At 39.2% G+C, this 11,106-nt stretch overlaps 1 non-coding gene across 1 annotated transcript; it reads right to left on the reverse strand.

Moving 5' to 3' along the window:
• Window positions 1-571: 571 nt before the first annotated feature.
• LOC135274610 (U6 spliceosomal RNA) lies at window positions 572-678 on the reverse strand. Its single transcript, XR_010342400.1, has one exon. It is a non-coding gene; the product is annotated as a U6 spliceosomal RNA (small nuclear RNA).
• Between the last annotated feature and the right edge of the window lie 10,428 nt (window positions 679-11,106).

Below are 11,106 nucleotides of genomic sequence, written 5' to 3' on the forward strand. Positions count from 1 at the left end.
TTAAAAATTTAGCCAGGCATGGTGGCGTGTGCCTGTAGTCCTTGCTGCTCAGGAGGCTGAGGTGGAAGGATCGCTTGAATCCAGGAGTCCGAGGCTGCAGTGAGCTACGATCATGCCACTGCACTCCAGCTTGGGTGACAGAGTGAGACCCTGTCTGAAAGAAAAAAAAAAGAAGATTGCTCTGTGGATTTCACAGATACAGAATACTGTTCCTCAGAAAGTGATGACAAATTCTTCTATCTCCTATTATAAAATTTTGAAATTTTATAATAATTTTATTTAAGAGTTTAAAATATTCATTAGATCATTTTTTCTTATTTTAGGCCCCCAGGACCCAAGGGATAATACATTATGAATATTGGTTAATCACTACTACCACACTGCTCCCTAGTAAGATAGGAATTTTTTTTTAATTTTAAAGATAATGTTTTTTACTGATTGTAAACAAATACATGCTGCTCAAAAATTAGGAAAGTTCAGGACAAAAGTCCCATCATCCAGAGAGACTATCGCTATGAACATTTTCCCATATTGCTTTCTAACCATTTTTTATTTTTTATTTTATTTTTTAAAAAATATGGCACACTTCACGAATTTGCGTGTCATCCTTGTGCAGGGGCCATGCTAATCTCCTCTGTATCATTCCAATTTTAGTATATGTGCTGCCGAAGTGAGCACCTTTTTTTATTTTTTAGTATATTTAAGAATATGTAGCTGGAACGGCGAAACAATGTGTCTTGAATGCCAAGTTTGATTAATAGGTAGTGAAGCGTGGAATAGAGAAGGCTACTAAGACTCCATCAAGTTTGTGTTTTTGATACTGAAAAATGCATAAAATTTGTCAATTTGCCAAGCCCTTGTTTGCTATGGTTTGTAATGTGTCCTGCAAAATTCATGTGGGCCGGGAGCAGTGGCCCACACCCGTAATCCCAGCACTTAGGGCGGCCAAGGCAGGAGGATCGATTGAAGCCAAGAGTTCAAGAGCAGCCTAGGTAACACAGACAGACCCCATCTCACACAAAAAATTTAAAATTAGCTGGGTGTGGTTGCATGTGCCTATAGTCTCAGCTACTTGAGAGGCTGAGGCAGGAGGATCACTTGAGCTCAGGAGCTAGAGGCTGCAATGAGTTATAATCATGCTATTGAACTCCATCCTGGTCCAAAAAAAAAAAAATCACGTATTGAAACTTAATCTCCAATGTGATAACATTAAGAGATAATACCTTTTGGAGAGAGGATTAAGTCACCCAGGCTGGAGTGCAGTAGTGTGATCATAGCTTACTGCAACCTCGGACTGCTGGTTTCAAACGATCCTCTCACCTCAGCCTCCTGAGTAGTTAGGACTACAGGTGCACGCCATCATGCCTGGCTAATTTTTTTTTTTTTTTTAACTTTTGTAGAGATGGGGTTTCATTATGTTGTCCAGGCTGTTCCCGAGCCTTCATGAGTGGGATTAACAACAGTTATTATTTTTATTTATTTATTTATTTTTTGAGATGGAGTCTTGCTTTGTCACCCAGGCTGGAGTGCAGTGGTGTGATCTCAGCTCATTACAACCTCCACCTCCTGGGTTCAAGTGATTCTCCTGTCTCAGCCTCCCGAGTAGCTGAGACTAAAGGCACACACCACCATGCCTGGCTAATTTTTTGTATTTTTAATAGAGACGGGGTTTCACCATGTTAGCCAGGATGGTTTCGATTTTCTGACCTCGTGATCCTCCCACCTTGGCCTCCCAAAGTGCTGGGATTACAGGCATGAGTCACCGCTCTCGGCCTTAACCACCTTTAAAAAGGACTAGAGGGAACAACGTAGGCCTTTGCCTCGCCCTCCCTTCTGCCATGCGAGGACACAGCATTTAAGGTTCCATCTTGGAAACAGAGACTGGGCCATCACCAGACACTGAACTTGCCAGCACCCTGATCTTGGACTTCCCAGCCTCTGAAACTGTAAGGAATACATTTATGCTTTTTCTAAATTACCCAACCTCAGGTATTTTGTTATTACAGCACAAATGGACTAAGACACTGTTTTAGCTGAGAACAGAGTGGCAATTGGTTTTCACTCATTATTAGAAATACCTTGATTACATTTTAACAGCTTTAGTCAGATGAAATTCACATACCATACAATTTAACCATTTAAAACATACAATTCAAAAGTTTTTAGTGTATTTACAGAGTTGTGCAACCAACATTATAAGTTTAGAACCTTTTTATCAAACCCCAAAGAAACCCCACACACTTCAGCAGTCATTCCGTTTGCCTCCAGTCTTGCCACCCTGAGACTGTCACTAATTTATTTTTTGTCCCTGCAGATTTGCCTATTCTGGACATTTCATATAGATGGAGTCTTATGTGACTGGTTTCTTTTGTTTAGCATTTGATGTTTTTGAGGTTCATCCATGTAGCACATATTGGTAGTACTTGATTTCTTTTCATTGTCAAATAATTTTTGATTATATGGATAGACCATATTTCACTTATCTGTTCACCAGGTGATGCACATTTCTGCTGTTTCATTTTCTGCTGTCATTAACATTGCTGCTATGAACATTTGTATATAAGTTTTGTGTGGATATACACTCTTAGTTATCTTGGGTCTCTACTTGACAGTAGAATTATGTGGTCCTACGGTAAGTTTCTGTTTATGGTTTTGAGGAATTGCCAGACTATTTTCCAAAACACATCCCACCAGCAATGGGAAATTCTTCATATCCTCTCCAACACTTGCTACTATTTGTCTTTTTTATTATAGGCCATCTTTCCTAGTGGGTGTGGAGTAGCATCTCATTGTGGTTTTGATTTGCAATTTCCTGATGGCTAACGGTATTAAATATCTTTTCATGGGCTTATTGGCCATTTCCTTTTTTGTTTTTTTGTTTTTGTGTTTTATATTTATATTTATATTTTTTATTTTTATTTTTAAAAAGAAAAAAGAAAGAAAGAAAAAAGGAAGAAAGAAAGAAAGAAAGAAGAACGCAGAAGAGGAAAAAAAAGGAAGAGAAAGACAGAGAGAGAATAGGAGTATTGCTTTCTTGCCCAGGCTAGAATGCAGTTTAGTAATGGGTATTGAAAACCTCTTTTATACCAATAATTATACTTAATGATGTAGACAAGAAGGAATAAGGGAAGAAAATAACAAACAAGCAGCCAACCAATATTTCATTTAAACCTATGAAATGCTATGCGATTACTGAGGAGTGATTTACTTCCAATTATGTAGTCACCTTTGGAATAGGTGTGAGGTGGTAATGTATGTTTTGTGTATTTGAAGTGGAGAGTTCTATAAATGTTTATTAAGTTTACTTGTTCCGGGTCTGAATTCAAGTTCTGAATATCCTTGTTAATTTTCTATCTCGTTGATCTGTAGAATCGTTAGCTCTTCTTGTTGCATTGATCCTTTTGCCATTATGTAATGTCATTCCTCGCCTCTTTTGATCTTTGTTGCTTTAAAGTCTACTTTATCAGAGGCGAGAATTGCATCTCCTGCTTTTTGTTTATTAGTTTATTTTTACTCTCTGTTTGATTGGTAAATCTTCCTCCTTCTCTCTGAGTCTTTGTGTATTGTTGCATGTAAGATGGGCCCGGATGCAGCATACGGATGGGTTTTGGCTTTTTATCCAATTAAAATATATATAAGTTTAATACCGGCGTTTGATGCTAGCTGACTGTTTTGCACATTAGTTGATGTAAATTTTTTATTGTGTTAAAGTTCTTTGCTTTTTGATATATTTTTGGAAAGGCTGATACTGGTTGTTCCTTTATATGTATAGTGCTTCTTTCAGAAGCTCTTGTAAAGCAGGCCTGGTGGTGGTGAACTCTCTAAGTACTTGTTTGTTCGCAAAAGATTTAATTTTTCCTTCGCTCATAAAGCTTAGTTTGGCTGGATAGGAAATTCTGGGTTGAAAGTTCTTTTCTTTAAGGATGTTAAATATTGGTCCCCACTCTTTTCTGGCTTGTAGGGTTTCTGCTGAGAGATCTGCTGTAAGTCTGATAGGTTTCCCTTTATGGGTAACCTGACCTTTCTCTCTGGCTGCCCTTAGTATTTTCTCCTTCATTTCAACCCTAATAAATCTGGCGATTATGTGCCTTGGGGTTGGTCTTCTTGAAGAATATCTTTGTGGTGTTCTCTGTATTACCTGGAGTTGAATATTACCCTGCCTTGCCAGGTTGGGAAAGTTTTCCTGAATGATATCCTGAAGAGTATTTTCCAACTTGGATTCATTCTCTTCATCACATTCAGGTACACCTATCAAACGTAAATTAGGTCTTTTCACATAGTCCCATATTTCTTGGAGACTTTGCTCATTCCTTTTCATCCTTTTTTCTGCATTCTTGTCTTCCCGTTTCATTTCACTGAGCTGGTCCTCGACTTCTGATATCCTTCCTTCTGCTTGATCAATTCGACTGTTTAAACTTGTGCATGCTTCGCGAAGTTCTCGTGTTGTGTTTTTCAGCTCCATCAATTCACTTATATTCTTCTCTAAATTGTCCATTCTTGTTAACATTTCGTCAAACCTTTTTTCAAGGTTCTTAGTTTCTTTGCATTGGGTTAGAACAAGTTCTTTTAATTCACAGAAGTTTCTTATCACCCACGTTTTGAAACCTGCTTCTGTTATTGGAACACACGTGTAATCTATTAAGCCTTGTTCCGTTACTGATGAGGAATTGCGATCCCCTGTAGAGGGAGAGGCATTCTGATTTTGAGTATTCTCTACCTTTTTACGCTGGTTTCTTCCCTTCATTATATATTTGTCCGTCTGTCGTCTTTATAATTACCAACTTTCTAACTGGGTCTCTGACGTCCAACTTGTTGATTCCCTGCGCCGAAATCTGAGCAATCCACTGAGCCGGCCAAAACAGCGGTGTTAAGATTGATGGTGCTTTTCTGCCCGGAATCTCTGGACTCTGCACCAAGAACTGGCGTGCTAAGGCACCAGCAAAACCGCCACGCCGGCCACAAGAGTCACCCTGGCGACCCGTGGAGCTCCTCCACTGGGAATGTCCTGGTCCGTGAGCAACAAATATTCGTCTGAAAGTGTGGCGTCCTCTCGTTCTTTGCGCTTTCACTGGGAGGTACGTGCCCGAGCTGCTAATCCTGATTATTTTCTTAGCATAGATTCCTAGCACTGCGACTTTGGATATAGAGCACATTTGGGACTCTTGCTGTGTACTGCTTTCTGGCAAGTTCTATTTTCATTAACTTTGGAGAAAGTTAGGTATTAAAGCTTTGTTTTTCCTCCAAATTATAAGCTTTTGGATTTATTAACTTGTTATTTCGGATTAAGAAAAAATTTCAACACAAATTGTTTTGTATTTTTTGCCTTTAATTATTGGTTTTGTTTAGGATTGCTTTTGTCTTTGTTTTGTTTTGTTTGTTTATTTGTTTTTGAGATGGAGTTTCACTCTGTTGCCCAGGCTGGAATGCAATGACATAATCTTGGCTCACTGCAGCCTCCGCCTTACGTGTTCAAGCAATTCTCCTGCCTCAGCCTCCAAAGTAGCTGGTATTACAGGCACCCACCGACACTCCTGGCTAATTTTTTGTATTTTTAGTAGATATGGGGTTTCACCATTTTGGCCAGGCTGGTCTTGAACTGGCTTCAGGTGATCTACAAAATACTGGGATTACAGGCAGGAGCCACCTCACCCAGCTGCTTTTGGCAATTTTTTACAGCCATCTAACTCTAGAAAAGAAAAAGGTAATAGTTAATCGATAATCTAATACTTGGTTTAGATATTAAATAAACATGCCTAGTTTAAGATTATTAGAATACCTGTATTCAGGCTGGGTGAGGAGGCTCACACCTGCAATCTCAGCACTTTGGGAGGCTGAGGCAGGCAGATCACTTGAGGCCAGGAGTTCAGGACCAGCCTGGCCAACATAGTGAAACCTGGTCTCTACTGAAAATATAAAAATTAGCCAGTCGTGGTGCCATGCGGCTGTAATCCCAGTTACTTGGGAGGTGGAGGCAGAACTGCTTGAACCTGGGAGGCAGAGGATGCACCTAAGCCAAGATCCATCCACTGCACTGCAGTGTGAGTGACAGAGTGAGACCGTCTCAAAAATAAAAAACACCTGTATTCACTGGTAACTGATTGGATGACTACCTAGATTCTCAGATGTCTTTAATTCCTTAATTTTTTTTTAGAATTAAACATTTTATCAGAAATGCTAATTTCTTCCTAGAAGGAGCTGATCAGGGAGTGAAAATTCTGTTTGATGCCAGCCTTGGGAAATTTTTTCTTTAGCTCTTTGTTTGTTTGTTTTCTATCTCAATTAAACTTACTGAAAGAAAAAGAAAAAAATTCCACATGCAGCCAGGCAGAAGTCACCTAATAGAGAAATCCATCAGACTGCACTGAGATTTCTCAAGCGATGTTTAAAGACATGAAAATATTTTCAAAACGGAATTCTCTTTCCTGCTCAGTTTATATGTAAAAGCAACAGAAAGCCCTGCCCATATGTGCCAACTCTCAAGACACATCCCCCGGAAACTTTCCTAAATAAGCAAGTAGCAAAAACCCAACTAGACACAAAACAACTTCATGACATGATTTAATCAACAGTAAGAAGAATGAAAAACAAAAAACACATGAATGCCTCATTATAAGGCATGAGAGACTGGGAGTAATTACTGCACTTCTTCGTCCAACTTAGTCTAAATAACTACAGAACAGAATAACTAATTCCACTCCTGTGGAACATTTTAGTTATGTGTTATAAATAGTATTGAGATGCATATCTTTTTTTTTTTTTTTTGAGACGGAGTCTTGCCCTGTTGCCCAGTTGGAGTGCAGTGGTGAGATCTTGGCTCATTGCAATCAAATGGTGATTCTCCTGCCTCAGCTTCCCAATTAGCTGGGATTACAGGTGCGTACCACCACACCTGGCTTATTTTTGTAATTTTAGTAGAGACAGGGTGTCTCCATGTTGGCTAGGCTGGTCTCAAATTCCCGATCTCAAATGATCCACCAACCTTGGCCTCCCAAAGTGCTAGGATGACAGGTGTGAGCCACAATACCCCACTGATAGGGTCTCACTTTTACCCAGGCTGGAATGCAGTGGCATGATCATAGCTCACTGCAGCCTCAAACTCCTGGGCTCAAGCAATCATTCTGCCTTAACCTCCTGAGTAGCTGGAACTATAGCCACGTACCACCATGCCCAGCTAAGTTTCTTTTCTAAATTAATTTTTTTTTTTTTTTTTTTTGGCAGACATGGGGTCCACTGTGTTGCCCAGGCTCATCTCCAGCTCCTGAACTCAATCCTCCTGCCTCAGACTCCCCAGTAGCTTGGACTACAGACAGATCCCACTGCACCTGGCTCCAATACATGTTTTTCATTATGGTACATTTCACTTTGGACCAGTCACATCTGAAATGCTTGATAGCCATGTGTGGCTGCGGCTATTACCTTGGAGGTCAGAGATTGCATTTCTCTCTTATCTTTGTAGAACCCATCAAAGTACCCAGGATAGATGAAATGTTCAAGAAATATTATTTGGTTGATTAGTTATTAATAATTACACTAGCAGATTGGGCTGTAATCACATGAAGCCCTGTGCTTGCGCTGTGCCTGTGGCTTAAGAAAGTGCCCCAGGTTTTTCTGGGGTGATCAAAATCTGCTAGGCCAGTTAATAGGTAATCTTTAGTATTCTATTCAGAATCACTTCAAAGGCTGGGAAGGAGGAGGGGCTCACTTCAAAGGCTTTGGGAGAGAGAAATAGAGCAAGTTAGTAAAGCCGGTTGCCAGGACAACCTTTTCAGGATTGAAAGCAGACAATCATAGGTTGTAGACCTAGGCTGGGTGTAGCCGTGATCTTTTCCTTTTCTAATATACTCGCCTTTTGCTTGGCTCTAAGAAACAGCAGTTTTTAAATGGCAATTTAAGAGTTTAATTTGGAGCCAGGAAGCTATATGGTGCTGAAAAGTGTTTAAGTGCAAAAGGAAGGAAAATGGGCAGAACATTGATTGGAAGGGAACCACCTGAGGTGAAGAACAATCACGTATAACGTTCAACCTGATGTTCACATTCAACTGTTGGAATGTGCAGTTCAAGAGGAACTTTTCACCTTCATTTGCAGATAGACCTCGTTTAATGGGAATCCAAGAATCGGGAGCAAAATCAGTTTTTTCCTTGGCCTTAGAATGTCATTAGATTAGGCAGTTTAAGAGTTAAGAAAGTAATTATTTGATATTTATTTTTTCTTAAGTTTTATTCTCAAATTATTTAAATATTTATGCAGATGTTAGTCGGTTATTATTTTTTAATTAATTTTTTTTTTTTAGAGGGAGTCTTGCTCTGTTGCCCAGGCTGGAGTGCAGTGGCACAATCTCGGCTTACTGAAACATCCGCCTCCCTGTTCAAGAGATTCTCCTGCCTCAGTCTCCCAAGTAGCTAGGATTACAGGCACCTGCCACCATGCCTGGCTATTTTTTTGTATTTTTAGTAGAGATGAGATTTCACCATATTAGCCAGGCTGATCTCAAACTCCTGACCTTGTGATCCGCCTGCCTCAGACTCCCAAAGTGCTAGGATTACGTGAGCCACTGCCTGGTAATTAATTTTTTTTGAGACAGGGTCTTACTCTGTTGCCCAGGCTGGAGTGCAGTGGTGAGATCCCGGCTCACTGCAGCCTCAACCTCCTGAGTTCAAGCGATTCTCCCACTTCAGCCTCCCAAGTAGCTGGGACCATAGGCATGTGCGTCCGTGCCTGGCTAATTAAATTTATTTTTTGTAGAGAGAGGTATCAATTTTTTCATAAATAAATAAGCTTTTATGGGGCACTTACTGTATGCCTGGCACTTTACTAAATGCTTTTTATGTATTTAATTCTCAGAAAAAAAATTTTTTGCTTACCTTTTATAGATTTTTTTAGCAACTCTTCTGGGACTTGAACCAGATTTTTTAAAAATTAAAGTTTTGGCCAGCACAGTGGCCCGTGCCTGTAATCCCAGCATTTTGTTAGGCTGAGGTGGGAGGAGTACTTGAGCCCACGAGTTTCAGACCAGCTTAGGCAATATAGTAAGACCATGTCTCTAAAGAAATAAGAAATTTAATTTTTTGGTGGAAAAAAAATAAAATTAAAAGAAATTTAATTTTTTAAAAAAAATTTTAGTTTTGAGAGATTAAGTGCCTTGTTCAAGAATTGTTCATGGCTGGGCATGGTGGCTCGCACTTGTAATCCCAGCACTTTGGGGGGCTTAGGCAGGTGGATTGCTTGAGCTCAGGAGTTCAAAACCAGCCTGGGCCACATGGTGAAACCCCATCTCTATAAGAAAAAAAAAAAAAAGCCAGGTGTGGTGGTGGGCACCTGTGGTCCCAGCTACTTGAGAGACTGAGGTAGGAGGATCATTTGAGCCTGGGAAGTTGAGTCAGTAAGCTATGATTACACCACTGCATTCCATTCTGGGCAACAGAGTGAGACCCTGTCTCAAATAAAAAAAAAAAAGAAGAAGAAAAGAATTGTTTCTATAGAAATAATATAACTGTGGATAATTTTTATATTTCCATTTTATTTAAAACATTTTTAATTTACATATAACTGTACATATCTGTGTAGTACAATGTGATGTTTTGTTTCATATATATACACACACACACATACATTGTGTAATGATCACATCACAGTAATTAAGCATATCTGTCACCTCAGATATTAGCATTTCTTTGTAGTCAGAACATTCAAAATTTTCTCTTCCAGCTATTTTTTTTAAAAAAAGGAAGAAAGAAAGAGAGAAAGAAAGAAAGAAAAAGAATGAAGGAGAGGAAGAAAAAGGAAGAGAAAGAGGGAGAGAGAATGGGACATGGTTTTATTGCCCAGGCTAGAATGCAGTCTAAAAATGGGAATTGAAAACCTCTTTTATGCCAATAATTGTGCTTAACAATGGAGACAGGAAGGAATAAGGGAAGAAAATAACAAACAAGCAGCCAACCAATAGTTCATTTAAACCTATGAAATGCTATGCAATTACTGAGGAGTGATTTACTTGCAATTATGTAGTCACTTTTGGAATAGGTGTGATATGGTACTGATAAGAATGTATGTTTTGCGTATTTGAAGTGGAGAGTTCTATAAATGTTTATTAAGTATTCTTGTTCTGGGTCTGAGTTCAAGTCCTGGATATCCTTGTTAATTTTCTGTCTCGTTGATCAGTCTAATATCGACAATGTGATGTTACAGTCTCCCACTATTATTGTGTGGGAGTCTAAGTCTCTTTATAAGTCATTAAGAACTTGTCTTCTGTATCTGGGTGCTCCTGTATTGGATGCGTATATATTTAGGATCGTTAGCTCTTCTTGTTGCATTGATCCTTTTACCATCATGTAATGTCCTTCTTTGCTTCTTTCGATCTTTGTTGCTTTAAAGTCTATTTTATCAGAGGCAAGAATTGCAACTCCTGCTTTTTATTTATTTATTTATTTATGCTCTCCGTTTGGTTGGTAAATCTTCCTCTGTCCCTTTGTTTTGAGTCTTTGTGTATTGTTGCATGTGAGATGGGTCTGGATACAGCATACCGATCGGTTTTGGCTTTTTATCCAGTTAATAATATATATGAGTTTAATACTGACATTTGATGCTAGCTGCTGTTTTGCCCATTAGTTGGTGTAAATTTTTCATTGTGTTGATGCTCTTTACTTTTTGATATATTTTTGGAAAGGCTGATACTGGTTGTTCCTTTACATGTATAGTGCTTCTTTCAGAAGCTCTTGTAAAGCAGGCCTGGTGGTGGTGAAATCTCTAAGTACTTGCTTGTTCACAAAAGATTTTATTTTTCCTGTGCTTGTGAAGCTTAGTTTGGCTGGATATGAAATTCTGGGTTGAAAGTTCTTTTCTTTAAGGATATTGAATATTGGCCCCCACTCTTTTCTGGCTTGTAGGGTTTCTGCTGAGAGATCTGCTGTAAGTCTGATAGGTTTCCCTTTGTGGGTAACCTGACCTTTCTTTCTGGCTGCCCTTAGTATTCTCTCCTTCATTTCAACCCTAATGAATCTGATGACTATGTGCCTTGGGGTTGGTCTTCTTGAGGAATATCTTTGTGGTGTTCTCTGTATTACCTGGAGTTGAATATTGTCCTGCCTTACTAGGTTGGGAAAGTTTTC

This window comes from Aotus nancymaae, unplaced genomic scaffold, assembly GCF_030222135.1.
Source record: "Aotus nancymaae isolate 86718 unplaced genomic scaffold, 86718_ANA_hifiasm-v0.15.2.pri h1tg000002l, whole genome shotgun sequence".
Lineage (NCBI taxonomy): Eukaryota > Metazoa > Chordata > Mammalia > Primates > Aotidae > Aotus > Aotus nancymaae.